The sequence below is a fragment of the Doryrhamphus excisus genome, chromosome 7, assembly GCF_030265055.1.
Source record: "Doryrhamphus excisus isolate RoL2022-K1 chromosome 7, RoL_Dexc_1.0, whole genome shotgun sequence".
NCBI classification, from domain to species: Eukaryota; Metazoa; Chordata; class Actinopteri; order Syngnathiformes; family Syngnathidae; genus Doryrhamphus; species Doryrhamphus excisus.
Window position 1 is genome coordinate 19,333,597 of NC_080472.1, and position 24,806 is coordinate 19,358,402.

Genomic DNA, 24,806 nt, shown 5'->3' on the forward strand with positions numbered 1-24,806 from the left:
ATCCGGAATCTATCTGATGGGCGCAGGGAGCACAGGAAGTTTGAACTAGTGGGAAAGTGCATGTAGTAGCACTCTGTGTACTATTGATTGGGTGGAGTTTATAAACATGCTATCAGAGGACATCTCGGTGGTAGAGTCATTGCAGCTTTATTGGACTTTAAAGGTCCCCATGATGCAAAATAGACTTTTTAAATGATGTTAAATGTGTCCCGAGAGACGAGTTCTGGGTTTTTAGGATGTCATGAAACCCCCAACTTCACCAGGCTTCGCTACATATCTTAAAACAAAGCTCAGCTCTCTGATGAGTAATTGCCGGTGAATATTGTTAAAACTATAAATTTCAGCAAATACATTTTATTTGGACAAAACAGCAGAAGGTGGAAAAAGATGAGACTATTTTGGGTTCATTTTGGGAAAATCAAAAATTATGAAAGCACAATATGGGCTAATAACTAATAAATAATATAAGCAATCTTCACTCGCTAAATGTACTGCAAAAAAGGTCGGTAAGGATAATTCATAATGCCGCCTGCAGAGAACATACTAACTCTAAAATCACAAATACTTCAACTTGCTGATATTCTCATGCAATGGACTGTTCCGTATGACCGCAAATATTATAAATTAATAATTTAATTAATATGACTATATAAATATCTATAATAATATAATATATTAATTTTCGGTATGTGACAAAGAATAAAAATAAAAAATATCAAATAAATTAATAATTTAAATAATTATAAATGAAAATATAATTAATAATAACAATAAATTAATAATCAAATTAATAAGTAAATTAATATTAAAATATAAATATATTTTATGTAATAATATGTAATACTATAATATATTAATATTAATAATAAATATTTAAATTAAAATAAAAACTTACATTTGTTCACTTCCTGCTTTCCTAATATAATTTAACAGTTACTGATTGTAAATGTACCAGATGGAGGGGTAGGATTTAATAAGCTTTGCTTCTTCCTACTCCTTTTGGACATGTGGAACTGTGAACTGATTATGGGATGCATTCAATTGTAATCTGATGCATGTTCAAATGGAATTAAAGCATTACCAAACAGTTGTTAATGGCACAAAAGAGCGCAAATGTTTTTATTTCAATCCATGGTGGCGGATTCTTTAATAACTCAAAAAGTATGACAGCACAAACAAATGAGACTATTTTACCAAAGTTTTCTGTGGGGTGGGGGGGTTAACTTTACTCTGTGAGCAAAGAACGTGAGAGCAGTAAGTGTGATTTTCTCCAGCGAATAGACTCACTTTGCAGTCAGAGTTACTCAAAGCCCTGTAAAACTGTCTAAATTCTACCACCATAAGGCGAGATTTCGGACAACAACACTATTGCGGCACCTCTGAGGCATTGTTAAAAAATCAGAATGATGTCTTTCTTTTCTCTTTTCTCCCTCTCCGATTCCAGTCGCAGCACCTGGACTCATCTGTTTCCCCGGCATTATGCAAATATCTACATTGAACATCTCCAGGGAGGGCGAGAGCCGGCAAACATGGCAATTAAGCGGCGGACGCTGTGCAACATACATCATCTTGTCACGCACAAGTGGACGTCATAACGCCAAATAGCGCCTGGACTCATCTGCAGCACAGGTAAGCTTCATTCTAATATCGAGAGGTTCTCCTCCGTTATTAATGAGGCCTCATCGGGCAGCAACAAGACACCTCGTGCCGCTGCTGAGTGGCCTGGCTCTCTACTGACATAAATAACAAAAGGCAGTGCAGGATCATTAGGCCCGCCGACGCCCGAGGGGTCCGGTGCTTTAATCAGGTTTGCGTAATGAATGCGCCTCGCAGCTTATTCATACCCAAATGCACTTCTAATGTAGTATTCATGTCGCCAGTGATAGTTTGGATATGTATATATGTGCGGACCGAGTAATTGAGACCGTGTCGGCTTTTATTAGTGCCCCCCCTCGTGTTGATGGGATGCCGTGACAATGTTATGACAAAGCCTCGGGTCATGTTAGATGGATCATCACCTTGGGATTTCATGCTTAATGAAACACTCATTCACAATCGACTTGTTTTTGAAAGTTGGCATCTTTTTCGATCCAGATACAGAGTAGACTGAGGACGATGTGGCGCCACTCGTTTTTTCGACTGTTAACAGTCGGATAGAGTTCTAAACAATAACAAATGACGTGGCATTACCAGAAGTTAGAGAAAGTTGTTTAAAATAATTATATATGATAATTCTCATCTTTTGGGAGGGGGGTCCCTAAACCCCCAAATAAATGAAAATGAGAACATGATGCATGTTCATCCTGATGAAATGGGTTTTATGGCTGGTTCCTGATATAGACATATTAACTCGCCATTCATCGAATGGTTAGCGCGCAGACCTCACAGCTAGGAGACCCGGGTTCAATTCCACCCTCGGCCATCTCTGTGTGTAGTTTGCATGTTCTCCCCGTGGATGCGTGGGTTTTCTCCGGGTACTCCGGTTTTCTCCCACATTCCAAAAAAACATGCTAGGTTAATTAGCGACTCCAAATTGTCCATAGCTATGAATGTGAGTGTGAATGGTTGTTTGTCTATATTTGCCATGTGATTGGCTGGCCACCAGTCCAGGGTGTACCCCGCCTCTCGCCCGAAGACAGCTGGGATAGGCTCCAGCGCCCCCGCGACCCTCGTGAGGAAAAAGCGGTAGAAAATGAATGAATGAATGAACTCGCCATCCATCGAATGGTTAGCGCGCAGACCTCACAGCTAGTAGACCATGGTTCAATTCCGCCCTCAACCATTTCTGTGTGGAGTTTGCATGTTCTCCCCGTGCATGCGTGAGTTTTCTCCGGGTACTCCGGTTTTCTCCCACATTCCAAAAAAACATGCTAGGTTAATTAGCGACTCCAAATTGTCCATAGCTATGAATGTGAGTGTGAATGGTTGTTTGGCTATATGTGTCCTGTGATTGGCTGCTGACCAGTCCAGGGTGTACCCCGCCTCTCGCCTGAAGACGGTTGGGAATGAATGAATGAATGAACTCGCCATCCATCGTGGAAAGTCTCGACTAAATTGACCAAGATCCCTGGGGACTGATTCTGAGGTACAAGGTAACCGTAACGTTTTCTTCCTGTCACCTGTATGAGCGACAGGAAGAAAAGCTCTGAGATGTAGATTTGTTTACATGTATAAATGTCTATACCACAAATACAAGACGACCAGACGATTACTATAATTAACTAATTATTTAAAAAAAAAAACAACCTTAAACTGTATTATGGAAAGCAGGAAGTGAACAAATGTAACAGTTACTGATTGTAAAAGTACCAGATGGAGGGGTAGGATTTAATAAGCTTTGCTTCTTCCTACTCCTTTTGGACATGTGGAACTGTGAACTGATTATGTGATGCATTCAATTGTAACCTGATGCACGTTCAAATGAAATTAAACCATTACCGTTACCATAATCGTGTTGACTACCGGTACTTTGCGAGCGTGCGACCACGCCACATCCCTTCGCCAAGATGTGCATCCACGGAATTGATAGCGGCTCATGACTGCTTTTCATACACCCTCAGTGTGTCATCCTGCGCCAAATGACTGACCTTTTCCCATTTGTCTTTGTCGGGAGGGGGGCTGTCCCGATGCCGAGCCCCCCCAGCTGTCATGTTTAATAAAAGGCCAGTGGCAAACAGCGTGTCGCTCTCTCATCTTTGTGATGTTCTCGCTATGCCGTTTTGTACGAAGGCCCCGGCGACAACTCTCCAATAAACGACACCGACTTTATTTTGCAAGCGTTTTGGACACAGCCGTCTCTTTGCATCTTTTTTAGCGCTACCGGTGGTGCCAAATGGTGCCGCAGGGATTTGGAACAATAGCGCACGTTCCTTCTATAGCCGACGATTGATTTTAGAGTGTTGTGGATTTGCCAAGGCATCTGCGAGTTTAAATTAATCTACCAGAAGGAGGCTCGGGATTAAATACATTTGAGCTGTTTAGTATCTGGACATCTGGGCTGTGAGAGCAAGGTCTTCCGTCCTGCTATCCCGCCATTTTGTAATTCCTGATTTGTCTCCTGCAAAGCCAGACATAGTGTACTAGATAATACACAGCGTAGAGATGCTCAGCGCGTGTTCAGTTTTTGTCAATTTGCATTGTGGGAATCATTGTTGTCATTTAAATGAGAAAGGGAACATCCCTCTTAGGCAAATACCACACGCACAAAAAAAAGGGAACATTTTTGATGGCAGACATGCTTTCATGATCAACTTTAATAGCCTATTTTCCCGAGGAGCTGCATTGAAGTGGAGCACATTAAGACACCGCATAAAGTGCCTCATAAACTGCTCGGATTCTCCAATGCGCGCATCATCATCATCATCATCATCATCTCAGACAGACCAAAAAAGAAACCATTCCATTTTCCATTTTGAAGTCCACTCAGCTCATGCAGGCATATCAGTGACGGTTATGTGAAAGTGCAGAAACGGCTAAAACTGTGAGGGAAAAGTGCATTCGGTTGTTATTTGACTGTATTAGGGTATTTTTCACCAATTTTAAAATGCACCTCAGAGGTACCACAATTGTGTGTCGGCCTTCTAGCCTTGAGGCGGAAATTTTGACACTTTAAAAGTGCTTTTCGAAAAGCTCCACTGGAGACAGATCAGCCACCGATTAGTATCAGACGATTTTACATTGATACATTGATCATATTTTAGCATGCTAATGGTAAAAAGTGACATGATTTTTGTAGTATATCACACGGGTATGGTAGTATGTGTACAAAACGATAATTACCCATGGTAATGGTTGAGTTCAACGTGTTACATGTCCAAAAAGAAGGCAAAAGAAGCAAAGCTTATTTAATCCTACCCTTTACTGTTTCACATCAATTTCTAATAATAATAATAATAGTAATGATAATGGTTTAATTTCATTTGAACATGCATCAGATTACAATTTAGTAAATCCCATAATCAGTTCACAGTTCCACATGTCCAAAAGGAGAAGGAAGAAGCAAAGCTTATTAAATCCTACCCCTCCATCTGGTACTTTTACAATCAGTAACTGTTATATTTGTTCACTTCCTGCTTTCCGTAATACAGTTTACTTTTACAATCAGTAACTGTTATATTTGTTCACTTCCTGCTTTCCATAATACAGTTTACTTTTACAATCAGTAACAGTTTCACTTGTTTACTTCCTGCTTTCCATAATACAGTTTAAGATTTTTTAAATAATGTCACTTCATAGTTGGAACAGCTTTATTTTCAGATGTATAGCGAAGCCTGCTTTTAGAAGACCAATGGCTTTGAGTGTTATTTTGTGTATTTAATCGGTCCATCTGGTTAAAAGTCCTGTAATTTTGGATTTTTTTTTATTTTATTAAAGTGTCAGAGGGCCCGCAATAGTGCATTGCGGTCTTGATTCTGGAATTTAAACAGAGATTTCCAGAGACTCCCCAAACATCGCATAAAACCGATGATTGATTGTTTTTGTTAATGTTATGGCAATGGTAATGGCTTAATTTCATTTGAACATGCATCAGATTACAATTGAATGCATCACATAATCAGTTCACAGTTCCACATGTCCAAAAGGAGTAGGAAGAAGCAAAGCTTATTAAATCCTACCCCTCCATCTGGTACTTTTACAATCAGTAACTGTTACATTTGTTCACTTCCTGCTTTCCATAATACAGTTTAAGTTTTTTTTTTAATAATGTACCTTGTACCGAAGTACGAGGTGATATGAGCATCCAATGACATAATGGGTACCATAGTAAGTGTCAATATAGTGATGTTGGGGGTTGATGTTAAGGGTTTATTTAAAAAAAATAGAAAAAAGTTCAAAGGGACTTAGTTTGCCTATGTCGGTTCTCGCGATAATAATTAATAATTCTTATAGAAAAATATCCATTGGGCATGAAAGGCACCTTCAAATTGTGACTACTTCTACTGTTTGGTTCCTCGGTCCTCAGAGTGATATGAATAAATGTGTATTGTGTGTATGTTTGTGTACTGGCGTGAGGGTGCCACTGGGAATGAGACGGGGGGGCGAAAATAAACGATGCCAAGGTACAGAGGAGGCGGAGATGATGAGAAATGGAGGCAGAGGGCAACTCCTCACTTGGCCCCCATCCAGCTGGCATATGGGGACGCTGTCTGTTGAGCGTTCTCCATTTATTTTTAGATATATTTTTTTTTAAAAACTCATTTGAAAGCCATTTTCAGCATATTGCCGCCCCATTCTCTCATGCATCACCTGATGTGTTGCAAGTCCAATTCCTTGGCAGTCGGCTTCATTTAGTTCTGAGAGCCATCTGTAATCCTCGGCAGGACACAAGCTTGCTTTTTTTTGTGGGTTTCAAACTTTTCGTTTGTTGTTGTTTTTTTTTGCTACCATCTCAGCCAGGCTCCTCCTCTCCCACTGGATGGTAGCCATGGCCATGCACTTTCCATTCGATTATATCTGCAGCTTGGACACAAGAACGTCCACGTTATAGTCATCATTCCTTGAATCGAATCAAATCAAATCAACTTTATTTCCTGCAAAGACATGCAACACGAAGTGCTTTACAGAATTAAAACAACTAAGAGCATAAAATAGGACTAACAAGATAAAAACAAAACACTGGAGTTAAAAGCTGAAGACTAAGAGCAAAAAATAGGACTAAAAAGATAAAAACAAAACACTGGAGTTAAAAGCTGAAGACTAAGAGCATAAAATAGGACAAAAAAGATAAAAACATAACACTGGAGTTAAAAGCTGAAGACTAAGAGCAAAAAATAGGACTAAAAAGATAAAAACACAACACTGTAGTTAAAAGCTGAAGACTGAGAGCAAAAAATAGGACTAAAAAGATAAAAACAAAACACCGGAGTTAAAAGCTGAAGACTAAGTGCAAAAAATAGGACTAAAAAGATAAAAACATAACACTGGAGTTAAAAGCTCAAGACTAAGAGCAAAAAATAGGACTAAAAAGATAAAAACATAACACTGGAGTTAAAAGCTCAAGACTAAGAGCAAAAAATAGGACTAAAAAGATAAAAACAACACTGGAGTTAAAAGCTGAAGACTAAGAGCAAAAAATGGGACTAAAAAGATAAAAACATAACACTGGAGTTAAAAGCTGAAGACTAAGAGCAAAAAATAGGACTAAAAAAACAAAAACAAAACACTGGAGTTAAAAGCTGAAGACTAAGAGCATAAAATGGGACTAAAAAGATAAAAACATAACACTGGAGTTAAAAGCTGAAGACTAAGAGCATAAAATAGGACTAAAAAGATAAAAACATAAGAAAAGTTTAAAAATATTAGTTAAAAGCCTGATTAAAAAGGTGTGTCTTTAATCTTTTTAAAAAAATATATCAACAGTCTCCGCATCTTGGGACATTAATCAACAAGGTCTTTGGTTGCTGTGCCAGAAACGTCCCTTTTTGTTCTCTTGCTTGAACTTCTCTAAAGTTCCACTAACTTTTCTAAACATCACGCTTCAAAGGCTGATTGGAAATCCTCACTCCCCCGTCCCCGTCCCCGTCCGTCGGTGTTCGAGTAAAAAGCAGTGTGGTGGCAGTGGTAATAAGCTCCGGTCAGAGATAAGCACCTGGCGGGACAGCGTTCCATTTTCTCCCCGAGCCACCCAATCAAGTAGAGGCTAAAAGTCGAAATCTAAAGCTACCTGAATGCTTCTTGTGCTTCTGTGGGATATTTAGCCCAAAATAAGTCACTAACACGTGGATGAAGTGCTTCTTGGGCGACGCGTGTTGTTAGGGGGGCGTATTTAGTCATTTGGGGACCCAAGGCAAACCTTGTTTGGGTTTACAACACCCTTTTTAATTTTTTTAATTTTTTTTTACAAAATGTGTAAAAGTAATTTAGGCGCAGACCTCACAGCTAGGAGACCCGGGTTCAATTCCACCCTCGGCCATCTCTGTGTGGAGTTTACATGTTCTCCCTGTGCATGCGTGGGTTTTCTCCGGGTACTCCGGTTTCCTCCCACATTCCAAAAACATGCTAGGTTAATTAGCGACTCCAAATTGTCCATAGGTATGAATGTGAGTGTGAATGGTTGTTTGTCTATATGTGCCCTGTGATTGGCTGGCTGGCCACCAGTCCAGGGTGTACTCTCTCACCCGAAGACAGCTGGGATAGGCTCCAACACCCTCCGCGACCCTCGTGAGGATAAGCGGTAGAAAATGGATGGATGGATGTTCATACTTGGCTGTACGGCGGTCGAGTGGTTAGCGCACAGACCTCACAGCGAGGAGACCCGAGTTCAATCCCACACACACTGTGTGGAATTTGCATGTTCTCCCCGTGCATGCGTGGGTTTTCTCCGGGTACTCCGGTTTCCTCCCACATTCCAAAAACATGCTAGGTTAATTAGCGACTCCAAATTGTCCATAGGTATGAATGTGAGTGTGAATGGTTGTTTGTCTATATGTGCCCTGTGATTGGCTGGCCACCAGTCCAGGGTGTAACCCGCCTCTCGCTTGAAGACAGCTGGGATAGGCTCCAGCGCTCCTGCGACTCTCGTGAGGATAAGCGGAAATGAATGAATGAATGAAACAAAATTAATAATAAAATTAGGGGCTGCACGGCGTTCAAGTGGCTAGCACGCAGACCTCACAGCAAGGAGACCAGGGTTCAATTCCACCCTCGGCCATCTTCGTGTGGAGTTTGCATGTTCTCCACGTGCATGCGTGGGTTTTCTCTCCGGGTACTCCGGTTTCCTCCCACATTCCAAAAACATGCTAGGTTAATTGGAGACTCCAAATTGTCCATAGGTATGAATGTGAGTGTGAATGGTTGTTTGTCTAGGTTGTATGTGCCCTGTGATTGGCTGGCCACCAGCCGGAAGACAGCTGGGATAGGCTCCAGCACCCTCCGCGACCCTCGTGAGGAAAAGCGGTAGAAAATGAATGAATGAAAAAAATAAGCACAGCAAAATACACTTAGTGTATTTTAGTCCACACTAAGTACTGTTTGGCCTTGGCTCTAATTTTCACCGTTTGAAATATATCTTTTCGTCCTTTTCGTCCTTTTTAGTCTGCTGAATCAGCAGCGGCTATCACTTTGTCTTCTTAGCGACCTTTGACGCTGATGTCCATAATAAATGGCCCCAGGGTGTCAGCGTGATCGTGCACAGGAATACCTACAAGCTTCGCCCCTGCTGCCGAGGTCTGAAACTGTGAGTGTGTTTAACTTTGGAATTCACCGAGTGGCTTATTGGTCAAAACTGCAAGTGGCCCCCGTCGCGTGTGAGTGCTCCACACCGCCCTTGATGAACAAGCCGGGCCTTTTTCCTCGATGAAGCAGGAGTTATATTGCGGGCAAATTCCACATTTATGCACGCTCGAGAGTGATTGCAAACATCATCTGTGCGTTTTACATCATTGATCGTCCATTTAGAGTTGCTTACACAAACTATAATGAGGCAATGGAGCAATGATGGCTCGTCCATCCAGGCTTCATAGTCACTGCACTCACTCGATAGATGATGGCTCCCCCTCCCCTCCTTTTTCTCCCCCCCCCCGACCAAAAGCACACAAACACGCACTGTGCTGCTGTCACTGCATTCTGTTGGCTCACATAAAGTTCCAAGGGCATCGATTCAGTCCGCTTCATTAATATGTATTGGAAATTACTTAGGCTGCTGAAGGTTACATCCAATGCAGGTGGCGTACAGTTTGAGCTACATGTAGCACTAGATCACTGAACTTTGTAGGAAGGCAGATTGAAAGTGTTCTTTATTGTTAGGGAGAAAAATAGTAGTCAACAACGGTTTCCATGACACCACACGGAATTGTCTCCAAACGCTTCCACTCCTGAAGTGCTGCATACAAAAGGGTGATAGTTAGTCAAAACATGCACACCTTGCGGTTACTTTAGGGTGTTTTGCTGAATCGACACAGAATTTGCTACACACGCGAGTGGTTAGCGCGCAGACCTCACAGCTAGGAGGACCAGGGTTCGATTCCACCACCTCCGTCATCTCTGTGTGGAGTTTGCATGTTCTCCCCGTGCATGCGTGGGTTTTCTCCGACATGCTAGGTTAATTAGCGACTCCAAATTGTCCATAGGTATGAATGTGAGTGTGAATGGTTGTTTGTCTATATGTGCCCTGTGATTGGCTGGCTGGCCACCAATCCAGGGTGTACCTCGCATCTCGCCTGAAGACAGCTGGGAAAGGCTCCAGCACCCCCCTGTGATCCTCATGTGGAAAAAGCGGTAGAAAATGAAAGAATGAATGAATGAACTTTTAAGGGACTGACAAGCACATGTTTATTATTATGATGATTATTATTATTATTTGCCACTTGGATATTTTGTAAAGTAACATGCTAAGAAGTTATATCAGCTTTGTGGTATAATATAGGTGACAAAGACTATGATTAATATCAACTTCATCCTGTATTATCCAATATTTTCACAATTTTTTTCATTTTAATAATTCATGACTAAATAATTTCATTTATATAATAATCTTTTTATTTTTTTCTCATATTATTATAACTTCATATTAATATTTTTGACTTTATTGTCATAAATCCTTGGCCTGTTTTTACTTATTTTTTTTGTTAATTACTTTATTTTTCATTTGCTTCTCATAATAATACTTTTTAAATATAACTAGTATTTTTATTTATTTAATATTTCAACAATATGCTACTAAAATTACATTATTGTTTCTCATAATATTACAAAATAGGACTTTTCTCTTAACTTTTTGACTTTATTCTGGTAAAATAACAATAAACAAAAATAATGTTTTTTTTCTATTTCTGCTGTTGTATTTTTTTTCCATTTTCCAACAGTTTCCACTTTCCTATTCTAGTAATGTTATGACTTTATTGCAACAATATTTTGACTTCACTCTCATAATGTTACAGCTTTTTCCAAGCTAATTCGCCAGAAATTTAAAAAAAAATATTTATTTTTTAAAATCATTTTTAATATGACTTAAAGTAATTAAAAATAAACATTTCAATGTATTTTTCTCTTAATATTAATATATTATTGTATATAATAATATATATTATTCTCATAAAATTAATACTTTTTCCTGTTTCCATTTTTCTGCTGTTTTTTCTTGTTGAATTCACCTCATCCTTGTTCCCAAACGCTGATGAATGCACAGTGGTGAGTTTTGACAACGTTTTCAAGCATGTGTTGAGCGCTAGCGTTTGCGAGCTGCACTTAACGTTGGCCACTGCTAGGTGTAGGTAGCCTTAATTTGAATAAAGCAACCTCATTATTGAACTTTAACTGCAAAATGTATTTTATATGCACATTTAGGATGTTAATTTGTAAAACTGAAACATTTAAATAAATGTTTATTTCTTAAATCACATGTTTTTCCATTGGTAAGCAGATGAAAACACACCTATTTGCGTTACAGATATACTTGCACATGTCTGACATTAATGCTTCATACTAATTCATCAACTTAGCCGGGAATGTGAGCCCGTTTTTTTTTTTTTTTTTTAATGAAAGTATCAAAATGAAAGATTTTTTTCTTCAGCGTATTTGCACGCAAAGCCACGGGCTCATACAGACCATACATCCTTTAAAAGAAAATTTAAATGGAGGCGTCGAGAAGATGGATAGGCCTCAGTTAATGGTAGGAATTAACTCCGGCTCGGCCTCACCCGGCATCTGCAGAGTAATGAACCCTAAACGCAGATCACTCAGCGCTCTTTTTTTAAATGTATATAAATTTACCTCGACAAAGTCAAATCTCTTGACTTGACCCATAACTTACTTGACAGCCTCAAACCCAATTTCACAAACATGCTCTCCATCTTTTGCTTCTAGGTGTGTGCACTGAAGGGAGAAGTGGGTTTTTTAGCGCATGCAGGTTAGGATTTGTCTTGATGTGTTCTGATATATAATGCACAAACACCTCAGTAAACACGAGCGCTTCTGATTTAAAGTACTTTGTCATGGATGGAGACCAGCTGAGTGCTGACAAACTCGGTTCAGACAGAATTTGCAAAGCTTGGAACTTTTTTTTTTTTTTCTTCTTCTTCTTCTCTGCCCTTCCTGGGAAGTGATCAAAACTTGGCCAGACTGTGACCGTGGGATTGCCTGATCTTCAAAGCGCTTGCATCTACCGGGAGCAAATCCCGCGGCATCCTCTTCCTCTCGAGGACCGCTGCTTTCTAGAGCGCCCTTGCCGTGTTTTAATGTCAAAATCAGCCCAAAAACGTCTCAAAGAGGCCTGCTGTTCAATGAAGATAGGTGTCATCACTTAGTGTGTTCTCCTGAGGATGCAGTAGGAATACAAAGTTAGGATCATTTATTCATTCATTTTCTACTGCTTATCCTCATGAGGGTTGCTAGGGGTGCTGGAGCCTATCCCAGCTATCTTTGAGCGAGAGGCGGGGTACACCCTGGACTGGTGGCATATAGACAAACAACCATTCACACTCACATTTATACCTATGCCCAATTTGGAATATCTAATTAACCTAGCATGTTTTTGGAATGTGGGAGGAAACCGGAGTACTCCACACAGAGATGGGATTGAACTCAGGTCTCCTAGCTGTGAGGTCTGTGCGCTAACCACTAGAACCCTGTGCAGCCAAGTAAGGATCAAATGCTCTAATTCATTCATTCATTACTTTTCTACTGCTTTTCCTCACAAGGGTCGTGGAGGGTGCTGGAGCCTATCCCAGCTGTCTTCGGGCGAGAGGCAGGGTACACCCTGGACTGGTGGCCAGCCAATCACAGGGCACATATAGACAAACAACCATTCACACTCACATTCATACCTATGGACAATTTGGAGTCGCTAATTAACCTAGCTTGTTTTTGGAATGTGGGAGGAAACTACTCCGCACAGGGTGGGATTGAATTCAGGTCTGCGCGCTAACCACTAGACCGCCGTGCAGCCAAGTTAGAATCAAACACGTGTTGAGTGCTAGTGTTTTCTAGCTGCACTTAAAGTTGGCCCCTGCCAGATGGAACAAACCAATTAGCATTTTTGGTAGGTGTAGGTAGCCTTAATTTGAATAAAGCAACATCATTATTGAACTTTAACTGCAAAATGTACTTTATATACACATTTAGGATGTTGATTTGTAAAACTGAAACATTTAAATAAATGTTTATTTATTAAATCGCATGTTTTTGGAGTCCTAGGTCTCCTAGCTGTGAGGTCTGCGCGCTAACCACTAGACCCCCGTGCAGCCAAGTCAGGATCAAATGCTCTAATTCAATTAATGTCCAAACCTTGGACATTAGCCCTATAGCCCTATAGCTGTCAATGGCAATGTTTTTTGTGGACCACGCACCCGGCGGTTAATTAAGTCGAGGCGTCAATTGTCACGTGCTTTATTCTCCACGTTATATACAGCACAGTGTAATATAAGTACATTCATGGCACAGTCTTATTATGGAAATATGCCTTGCGCTGTACCTGTATGTAAAAATCAGCCCTCCTGAGTCAACACCGTGCAATCAGACGCCCGTATTGATGTTAATTAGAGCGTCCGCTTTGGTAGCAGCTTCGGCGTTACCTAACCACCCATTAAAATCGCGCGGGGTGCCTATTGAATACATTTTTTTTCCTCTAACAAGATAACTATCCAACAATCTGCGTCAGCTATTGAAGGGTGAGTAATGAATGGCCTCTACAGGCGGCCATAAATAATGCAAGACACCTTTTATCGAGGAGCGAAACTCAATCAAAACGCCTGCTTTGTCGCAAACCCAAGTCTTGTCGTCGTAGTTGGCATTTTTTGTCAACGGTTTCTCGCTCGCATCCGTCCGAACAGAATGCCATGAGTTGTAATACACCGAAATAACTTTTATACATCCTTCGTATTGTCGTCCTCGTACATTGCCTTTGTTTTTTAATTTTTTTTTTAGCTGTCATCTTTCAGATGAGCCACATGATGATATCCAGACGCGGCAACACTATCGGGTTATAATCCATCTCCTCCAGATCAGCCCTCGTGATTGCTATGTTGTGCGTTTGACAAGATTAAACCTCAATTTCCCCATTTTTTTTTTAAGATGACGGTTGTGTTGGATACAATCCGCGCAATCTAACGTATTTGTCTGTCCATTATTGTGACGGGCATCGAAGGCAGTGGTCTAATACCAGGAGTCTTCGAAGACGCTTAGGACAGCTAAAGGGCGGTCCAGACAGGAATGATTTGGATCTTTAGTGGTGTCAAACCCGGAGTGAGGCAAGTCATGTACCTACGACACCACCCTTTTCCCCACATCCTATTAGCCGCTAACAAATAAAGTTGGCTCCATGACCATGATTATATCTGAATGTGATGTTTACCAATGGATAACCACCCAAAGACGATCATTCCGGTGTATCTTAACAAGCATCAACACCACTAAAGAGCCAAAACATTTATTTCTGGGCATGCCTCCCCATTGAGAGATCGGATTTTGCACCAAGTTCTATATAGTCCGACCGGTGTGTGTCCCACTTAGTCTTAGTCTGTTAGAATAAAATGTAGATAGAATAAATTATAGTGTTAGTTATCACTCTGATATCCATTTGCTTAGACAATAGAAAGTGTTTGAATGTGCTGATGAAGAAATGTTCCCGTGTCCCTGATCAGAGACCCCCAGTGACGCTAACAAATAAAGTTGGCTCCATGACCATGATTACATCTGAATGGGATGTTTACCAATGGCTAACCACCCAAAGACGATCTTTGGCGGGCATAGTCCTCATTCCGGTGTACCTTAACAACCATCAACACCACTAAAGAGCCAAAACATTTCTTTCTGGGCATGCCTCCCCAATGAGAGAATAAATAGATCGGATTTTGCACCAAGTTCTATATAGTCCGACCGGTGTGTGTCCCACTTAGTCTTAGTCTGTTAGAATAAAATGTAGGTAGAATGAATTATAGTGTTAGTTATTACCCTTATATCCATTTGCTTAGACAATAGAAAGTGTTTGAATGTGCTGAATAAGAAATGTTCCTGTGTCCCTGATCAGAGACCCCTAGCGACTCCGAGGTCCTGGAGGTGCCTGGATGCGCAACCCGCAGATGTGTCAAGATAAGAACTCATAAAACAATAAAGGTAATTACTCTCACATATACACACACACATAGACAAACAAATACAGCTCGTTCAACTGCGTTCTCCCCCCCCTGAGAATGGCACGACCATGTAGTAGGGACCCCTGAAAGAGAATAAAAAGAGAGTAGTGTGAACTGCATATTCAGTCCGGTTACGATGGATTCAATACCCTGGACCAGGACCACTGAATGCGAATATTCACTAGCCTAGGTTTGCGAAACCACAATCAATAATCTAGGCAGCTTTACGTCTCATTCCACAGCTACCGGCGACCCCCCCGCCCCCCACTCGCACCAGTCATCACTGACCTTGTCGTCGCTCGGCACCACCGCGCTGATATTACCGCATCAAAAATCCACCTGCCGGGGGCTAAATTTGATGGGTTAATACAGAGTGGATATTCTTTTCTACGGGGACGAATGAAGTCTGTGGACTATACTTTGCGTCGATGTGTTATGCGTCTTATCTGCACACCTGTGGCCATGCTTTTTATTTATTTCTTTTATGATTATCATATTCATTTCTTGCCCTGTGGGTCCAATTTTTGCACTGTAGCAGAAGGTCGTGATGGCGTACACGACCGGCTGAGTGCTATAGCCAATTTCCAGGTGACTTAAACGCTACTGCAGTGTTTAATTTATGAAATATCCAAGCATATGGACTTCCATGAAAGCCTGTCCATGCGTATAGGTCAACTGGAATCACCCTGTCCTTATATTGCACCTTTCTGGATTTAAAATTCAATGCAAGGTGAAAGGAAAAGCCTTCTTGTACTGTTCAGAGAATCCAAACAAGTTTTTATTAATTCATTCATTTTCTACCGCTTTTTCCTCACGAGGGTCGCGGGGGTGCTGGAGCCTATCCCAGCTGTCTTCGGGCGTGAGGCGGGGTACACCCTGGACTGGTGGCCAGCCAATCACAGGGCACATATAGACAAACAACCATTCACACTCTCATTCATACCTATGGACAATTTGGAGTCGCTAATTAACCTAGCATGTTTTTGGAATGTGAGAGGAAACCGGAGTACCCGGAGAAAACCCACGCATGCATGGGGAGAACATGCAAACTCCACACATAGATGGCCGAGGGTGGAATTGAACCCGGGTCTCCTAGCTGTGAGGCCTGCGCGCTAAACCATGCAGCCCTAAAACCCAAATCTATCCTTTTTCTAAGCTGCTTATCCTTACAAGCGTCGCAAGTATGCTGGAGCCTATCCCAGCTGTCTTCGGGCGAGAGGCGGGGTACACCCTGGACTGGTGGCCAGCCAATCACAGGGCACATATAGACAAACAACCATTCACACTCACATTCATACCTATGGACAATTTGGAGTCGCCCATTAATTAACCTAGCATGTTTTTGGAATGTGGGAGGAAACCGGAGTACCCGGAGAAAACCCACGCATGCACGGGGGGAGAACATGCAAACTCCACACAGAGATAGCCGAGGGTGGAATTGAACCCGGGTCTCCTAGCTGTGAGGCCTGTGTGCTAACCACGCAGCCCTAAAACCCACATCCATCCTTTTTCTAAGCTGCTTATCCTTACAAGCGTTGCAAGTATGCTGGAGCCTATCCCAGCTGTCTTCGGGCGTGAGGCAGGGTACACCCTGGACTGGTGGCCAGCCAATCACAGGGCACATATAGACAAACAACCATTCACACTCACATTCATACCTATGGACAATTTGGAGTCGCCAATTAATTAACCTAGCATGTTTTTGGAATGTGGGAGGAAACCGGAGTACCCGGAGAAAACCCACGCATGCACGGGGGGAGAACATGCAAACTCCACACAGAGATAGCCGAGGGTGGAATTGAACCCTGGTCTCCTCGCCCACTCGACCGCCGTGCCGCCCCAAATAATTTTCTTTAAAAAAAAAAAAAAAAGATGTAACCTGAAGAGATCACAGCGACTTCCCTACGGTTCACAAACTTTAAAACCAACGTGCTAATTGGTGCGCGTCAGGAAAAAAATGATGAGAGGTGTAATTGTTGGTCCAATTGGAGAAGCGATGGTCCAGACAGTTATTTGTAGCGCTGACCGAAAATGTATCCCACAAAGGCGAACAATGGTGTAATGGTTGTGGAAATCTTTGCAGGGACAATTGCTTGTTGCCATTATGGACCGGCAGCCCATTTTGCTTTTGTGGCAAAGACACAAAATTGCCCTGCTATTATCTCTTATCACCGCTCTGTGAATAAAGTTGCCCTGAGAAATGGATTAGAAGGGTGTGGGTAGAGGGTGCTTTTACTTAGAAAACAGGTAACTATTTCTGTCTCTTTGAAGAAAAAGTTTTTCTAAGCCATCGATCCGGTTGTGGGCGATCTCCACCTTTCATACTTGACCCTCTAATTCCTCTCCGTTTCTTCTATTCTACCATTTTCTCCCCATATTACCATCTTTATCGTCGTCTGTCTGCATCTCAATTCTTCATCTCCGCTTACCAATCACCGTCCTCTTCTTCCGTCCCCTGCATCCTCTTTCCTCCCTTCCCCCCCTGGGAGAAGCACAAGTCTGATGAACCAAGGGGAAAGAGGCCCCCGGAACAAATCAGTTTATTGATCTGTCTGCGTATCGCCCTCCAATCGTCAGCAGAAAACAAAGTGTTTATTAAGCGAAACCTTCCCGATCTACTTCACACCTCACTGCACACCGACTGGGGCGTCCACTCAGCAGAGACGAGATGAACCTGACTGGGTTCCTGACTTTGGCATTTTCAACCTACGCCAATTAACACCACTACTATTTTATGAAATTGCAAGAAAGAGTTTAGAATTATTTGGTGCGATGGGGCTTGATAGAAATAGAATTTGGATTTTTCTCATTATATGCAATTTTTGTATTTTTATTTTTTTAATTTTTTTAGAATACTTTGTTCAAATAAGCCTAACCATTTCTAGGGGATAGGGCTACCAAAAATATCTTGTTAATAGCAGTAACAAAATTATTTTTAATGTCATTAAGTTTATAAGTTTATATACAAGGTGCACACAACAAGTCACAGATAATGGTAATTAATGCAAAATGGTGCAAATAGTGATTGATCATGATTAATTAGCTTAAAAACTGTGATTAATCTGTTTAAAAAAAAATCAATAATTTGAGAGCCCTAACACATTATATTTGATTGTGTCCTGTCACTTATCTCTCTGTGGATAAAAACAAAAATCGGTAAAAATCTGCATGTTTGTGATTAATCCTGATTAATTCAATTGAAAACTGTGATTAATTTATTAAAATTTGACAGCAATATTGATATGGCCGTGCCCGTCATTTATTTTTCTGTTGACAAAATACAGTTAAAATGAGCATACTTTAGACATAGTGATAGTGATTAATCATGATTCATTCAATTGAAAACTGATTAATCTGTTAAATGTTTTCATCATTTGACGGCACTATTACATTTTGATATGACCGTTTCCTGTCTTTCATCTGTCTGTCGATAAGATGGGCATACTTCAGACATAGTGGCAAATAGTGATTAATCATGGTTAATTCAATTGAAAACTGTTATTAATCTGTTAAAAATGTTTTCATCATTCGACAGCACTAATACATATTGATATGACCGTGTCCGGTCTTTCATCTGTCGGTCGATAAAATGGGCATACTTCAGACATAGTGGCAAATAGTGATTAATCATGGTTAATTCAATTGAAAACTGTTATTAATCTGTTAAAAATGTTCTCATCATTCGACAGCACTAATACATATTGATATGACCGTGTCCTGTCTTTCATCTGTCGGTCGATAAAATGGGCATACTTCAGACATAGTGGCAAATAGTGATTAATCCTGGTTAATTCCATTGAAAACTGTTATTAATCTGTTAAAAATGTTTTCATCATTCGACAGCACTAATGCATCTTGATATGACCGTGTCCTGTCTGTCGATAAAATGGGCATACTTCAGACATAGTGGCAAATAGTGAATAATCATGGTTAATTCAATTGAAAACTGTTATTAATCTGTTAAAAATGTTTTCATCATTTGACAGCACTAATACATATTGGCCGTTTCCTGTCTTTAATCTGTCTGTCGATAAAATGGGCATACTTCAGACATATAGTGGCAAATAGTGATTAATCATGATTAATTCAATTGAACCCTGTGATTATTCGGATTAAAAAGGACTGCCCTCGTAGGGCAGCAGCAGGTTGTGGACTTGGCTTCAGAATCGGGCCTGAAGGATTCTTGTTTATGATAGGCGGCAACAAAGGAGGGCCTCGGCATGGAGAGCGAGGTGCAGCAATAGCGTTTATCAGTCATCCGTCCGCTGTCTATAGGGCTTAAATTGGGTCTGAATCTTGTACAGAACGATTGCATTATGGCCCCCCCTCTGAAAGGGCTGAATTTGATTGAAATGGAAAGCAGCGGCTCCTTGCGCTGAAAATACATCACGGCTGATTAGATTATGAAGTGGTTGGCGGAGGGGGAGGATGTTTGCTTGATATGAGGCTGAAATGCAAGCAAAACAAGTCCAGACTGCAATAACAGAAATTCCTTTATAATGTGCCCCCCCCCCCCCCCCCATTTGACAGATCCCTGCCATTCCCAAGCCTCCCATAATCAATCAGCCATTAATGGAGTAAAGTGGCTGTGGAAGGATATTAAATGTTAATTGCTGCAAGGTATTGATAACCGTCATTGATCTCCCGGATAATTGCAGTCAGTGAAAACAAAGATACATTATATCAGACGCTGTCAGAACGGGCTAAACAATGATGAATGGTTTTGCAAAATAGATGCTCCTCGTTGGTGTCCTTCAGGGAATATACTTGAGCCTCCCTGACTTTTGAAGCGCTCCCCCTGTCTGGTTCTATCTTGCAAACTTCATATTGACATGCTCTTTATTGCATCGTCCCGTAAATCAAACATCTTTTAGATTAGACTTTCTTTGATTGGAGGCTCGTTTTATTTAAGACTCTTTTTGCTGCTATTTAAAGTTTCACTTCCTGCAGGCTGCTTGTTTAAATGTTTAAATTACTCTTGCGAGGCCACAAAATCCATGACAATATAAAGTAGTGCACTCTATAGCTTACAATAGAACCTTGCCCCCTCGAAAAGTTGATACTAAGTGAGACTTAAATTAGGAGCTAATTCTAACCCAAATCAGGTGCTGCTATTGGCGAAAGATGGAAGGGAAATTGATTATTTACTACAACGATGGTGGTCTATCCTTTACCCTTTTAGCTTGTGTTGTAGTGATCTACGATATTAAAAAGGTCGGACCTGTGGGTCCTGCAATTATTATGTAACCCGTACGGTCCGCCCCCACTCGGAAGGGCTCAAACCACGGTCCACCAAATGCGAGTTAAGAGTACTAACCGTCGAGCACAAACCCGAGCTGTCAATTCGAAGTCCAGCGACCAGTACTCTTAGCAACCATCTGATACGTTTTACTTCAAGGCGGCCATCTTTTTCAACCCATCTTGCTAAAATTCCGTACCCTAAAAGTGTATACCAAATTTTATACCGATCGAAACTAAACAACCAAAATTACATTGGATGTTTTGTAGAGTGCATCGCTCTGTGTGGGCTTAGCAGTGGTGGGCAGTCGGGGCCAGCAAAGCCTTCTCTGCTGGCCTAAACACCAGTTACTTTCATTTCAGTAGCATGTTGCACAGCTTCCAGTAGTATGTTAGTATGTATGTTAGATTTTTTTTTCATCCAATTAGCAAATTTTTTTTTGCATTTTTTGGGTCCTGCCGGGACCCCCCCCATGAGTTAGTATGTATGTTAGAATTTTTTTTTTTATCCAATTAGCACTTTTTTTTTTTTGCAGTTTTTGGGTCCTGCCGGGACCCCCCCATGAGTTAGTATGTATGTTAGATTTTTTTTTAATCCAATTAGCAATTTTTTTTTTTGCATGTTTTGGGTCCTGCCGGGACCCCCCCATGAGTTAGTATGCATGTTAGATTTTTTTTTTATCCAATTAGCAATTTTTTTTTTGCATTTTTTGGGTCCTGCCGGGACCCCCCCCATGAGTTAGTATGCATGTTAGATTTTTTTTTTAATCCAATTAGCTATTTTTTTTTTGCATTTTTTGGGTCCTGTCGGGACCCCCCCATGAGTTAGTATGTATGTTAGAATTTTTTTTTAAATCCAATTAGCTAATTTTTTTTTCCATTTTTTGGGTCCTGCCGGGACCCCCCCATGAGTCAGTATGTATGTTAGAATTTTTTTTCATCCAATTAGCAAATTTTTTTTTGCATTTTTTGGGTCCTGCCGGGACCCCCCCCATGAGTTAGTATGTATGTTAGAATTTTTTTTTTTATCCAATTAGCACTTTTTTTTTTTTGCAGTTTTTGGGTCCTGCCGGGACCCCCCCATGAGTTAGTATGTATGTTAGATTTTTTTTAATCCAATTAGCAATTTTTTTTTTTGCATGTTTTGGGTCCTGCCGGGACCCCCCCATGAGTTAGTATGCATGTTAGATTTTTTTTTTTATCCAATTAGCAATTTTTTTTTTGCATTTTTTGGGTCCTGCCGGGACCCCCCCATGAGTTAGTATGCATGTTAGATTTTTTTTTTAATCCAATTAGCTATTTTTTTTTTGCATTTTTTGGGTCCTGTCGGGACCCCCCCATGAGTTAGTATGTATGTTAGAATTTTTTTTTAAATCCAATTAGCTAATTTTTTTTTCCATTTTTTGGGTCCTGCCGGGACCCCCCCATGAGTCAGTATGTATGTTAGAATTTTTTTTTATCCAATTAGCACATTTTTTTTTGCATTTTTTGGGTCCTGCCGGGACCCCCCCATGAGTTAGTATGCATGTTAGATTTTTTTTTTAATCCAATCAGCTAATTTTTTTTTTGCATTTTTTGGGTCCTGCCGGGACCCTCCCATGAGTTAGTATGTATGTTAGATTTTTTTTAATCCAATTAGCAATTTTTTTTTTTGCATGTTTTGGGTCCTGCCGGGACCCCCCCATGAGTTAGTATGCATGTTAGATTTTTTTTTTATCCAATTAGCAATTTTTTTTTTGCATTTTTTGGGTCCTGCCGGGACCCCCCCATGAGTTAGTATGCATGTTAGATTTTTTTTTTAATCCAATTAGCTATTTTTTTTTTGCATTTTTTGGGTCCTGTCGGGACCCCCCCATGAGTTAGTATGTATGTTAGAATTTTTTTTTAAATCCAATTAGCTAATTTTTTTTTCCATTTTTTGGGTCCTGCCGGGACCCCCCCATGAGTCAGTATGTATGTTAGAATTTTTTTTTATCCAATTAGCACATTTTTTTTTGCATTTTTTGGGTCCTGCCGGGACCCCCCCATGAGTTAGTATGCATGTTAGATTTTTTTTTTAATCCAATCAGCTAATTTTTTTTTTGCATTTTTTGGGTCCTGCCGGGACCCTCCCATGAGTTAGTATGTATGTTAGATTTTTTTTTTATCCAATTAGCTTTTTTTTTTTTTTTGCATTTTTTGGGTCCTGCCGGGACCCCCCCATGAGTTAGTATGTATGTTAGATTTTTTTTTAATCCAATTAGCTATTTTTTTTTTTGCATTTTTTGGGTCCTGCCGGGACCCCCCCATGAGTTAGTATGTATGTTAGATTTTTTTTTTATCCAATTAGCTATTTTTTTTTTTGCATTTTTTGGGTCCTGCCGGGACCCCCCCATGAGTTAGTATGCATGTTAGATTTTTTTTAATCAAATTAGATTTCAGCCACATAAATGTAATCTGCCAGGGCCTTCAGAATCAGGAGTGCTGGCCGTTGTCTCATTTCGTCAACAGCAATGGTGCTTTTATTTTTTTTCAGACTTCCGATTCACCTATCAGGGGGCGAGAAAGCCGGCCCACAATGACATCGGCACAGCATCGGGTAAAAATTCAGAGTTGTCTAAACCTGCTTGTTACAATTGGCTGAGCACCACCATTACAAATACAAGTGTTGGAAATTGGTCGCTAATTTGAAATTACTAGGTAGTAATGTAATGTATTTGACTTGTATTACTATTGATAGTGTTGGTATTGCGGTAATCTTACTTAATGTGTTGGAGTGCATTTTTTTTCTAAGATCCTGAATGTTACATTGCCAGAAAAAAATAGTACACAGTAGGGTGCATGTTTTGGCAAGTGTTCACCCTTTTATGTGCGGAGTTGAAGATTTAGCTTATATATATATATATATATATATACATACATTCATACATACAGACATATGAAAAAATGTACCTAGGTCTCGGCTAGCCAGGGAGTTGTAAGGCCCCGGCGAGGTGTGCTGTCAGAAAGCCTGAATAATGCATGGCCTCGGAGCAGTCGGGGCCTCCCTCGTACCACATGACTCCGAGACTAAGATCAATAACACTTAGAAGCTGCTTCATAATGAAGGAGACGCTTAAATTCCATCATGAGGCAATTAGTTCAACTCCTCCGCCTCTTGTTCCTCGCTCCTTTCCTTCCTTTCCTTCCATGCCTCCCAGCCCCTGGTGCAAGAATATTTTGTCGAGTGCCAGGTTTCTGTGAAAAACTTGGATGGCGTCTCCAGAGGTTTGTAAAAGACTGAGAAATAGGTGAGAAAGTGTGTGTGGGGGGGGAAAGGACTGACGTGTTTCTCTCTTTTTTTTTTTTTTTTTGACATTTCCTTTCCTCTTTTCCCTGCTGCTCTGATGCCGTGGGCGCTTGTAGTGCCGCTTTCTGTAAACTCCGTGCGCCAACGTGACACACCTGTTAATGGAGGTCCTTGAAACTGTATCGAGGCCACTAAGTTGGGGCTCCAAAAAGTTAGTGCACCCTTCACATTTCAGTATGCATTTTCATGACAGTATACTTTTCAAGGGACAAAACTATAGAAATGAGTATATTAGTAATCGTGTCCCAGTATAGGATTTACAAGGTCAATGAGTATACTCAAGTCAGTAAGAGTTCATATGGGATTTCTAGGGCTGATGTCGATACCGATATTTAGGACTGAGGAAAAAAATGATATATCGGCTGATATCCGATATGTTGGCTGATGGGCCGATATATGAAATAATCCATTGATATATACATAGGATATAAAACTGAACATTCACATGAATATACAATGCATACATAGGATATAAACCCATACATACTGTTGTGTTATGTTGTGTTGCCCTATTTTGTTTTACCTTGGTGACCCGTTTTTGTCCCTCTTGTTTCCCCCTAGACCCAGTATCTTCCTGAGAAGGCGGTGCCACGAGGCGCACCTGCAGCCATATTACCATTTGGGGTATTTAGCCACCCGACGACAGGAGAGGAGGACGTGGGATCGTACTACTTTGCCTGAATGCTGCCACGCTGTTCTTTTTAGTTCCTGTTCCTGCTTCCACTCCCAAGATTTGCCCATCCTTCTGATGCCCCATGACATAGCCTCGGTCAAGTGGACATTTGCTTTTTTACCTGCAAGGACCCCCGACCCATGAGGATGGTGGAGGTTTCCACTATATTCTGCAGCAGGAAAGTGCAGTTGAAGCAAGCTGAAAAACAACACAAATACGAAAAGCGAACCCCTTACCATTTTTCTGAAAATCAAAAATTTTTTTTGCATTTTTTGGGTCCTGCCGGGACCCCCCCATGAGGGTGTGGGAAGTTTCCACTACATTCCGAAGCAGAAAAGTGCAGTATAAACCAGCTAACCCCCCCCCCCCCCCCCCCAAAACGAAAAAGCTAACCCCTTACAATTTTTGCCGAAAATCAACATCTCGACAAAAAAATTTTTTTTGCATTTTTTTGGAAGCTGCCAGGACCCCTCAGGAGGGTGTGGGAAGTTTCCACTAC

The 24,806-nt window shown here is 40.9% G+C and overlaps 1 long non-coding RNA gene across 3 annotated transcripts in view; it reads left to right on the top strand.

The window, feature by feature from the left end:
• Positions 1-24,583, top strand: part of LOC131132315 (uncharacterized) — a 30,902-nt gene extending 6,319 nt beyond the window's left edge. For 2 of the 3 annotated variants that reach the window (XR_009130353.1, XR_009130352.1), the window contains exons 4-6: positions 1,445-1,629; positions 14,963-15,048; positions 24,196-24,583. This is a non-coding gene — a long non-coding RNA (uncharacterized LOC131132315). The remainder of the gene's footprint in view (positions 1-1,444; positions 1,630-14,962; positions 15,049-24,195) is intronic. The other variant, XR_009130354.1, reaches the window with a different exon arrangement.
• Positions 24,584-24,806: the final 223 nt, after the last annotated feature.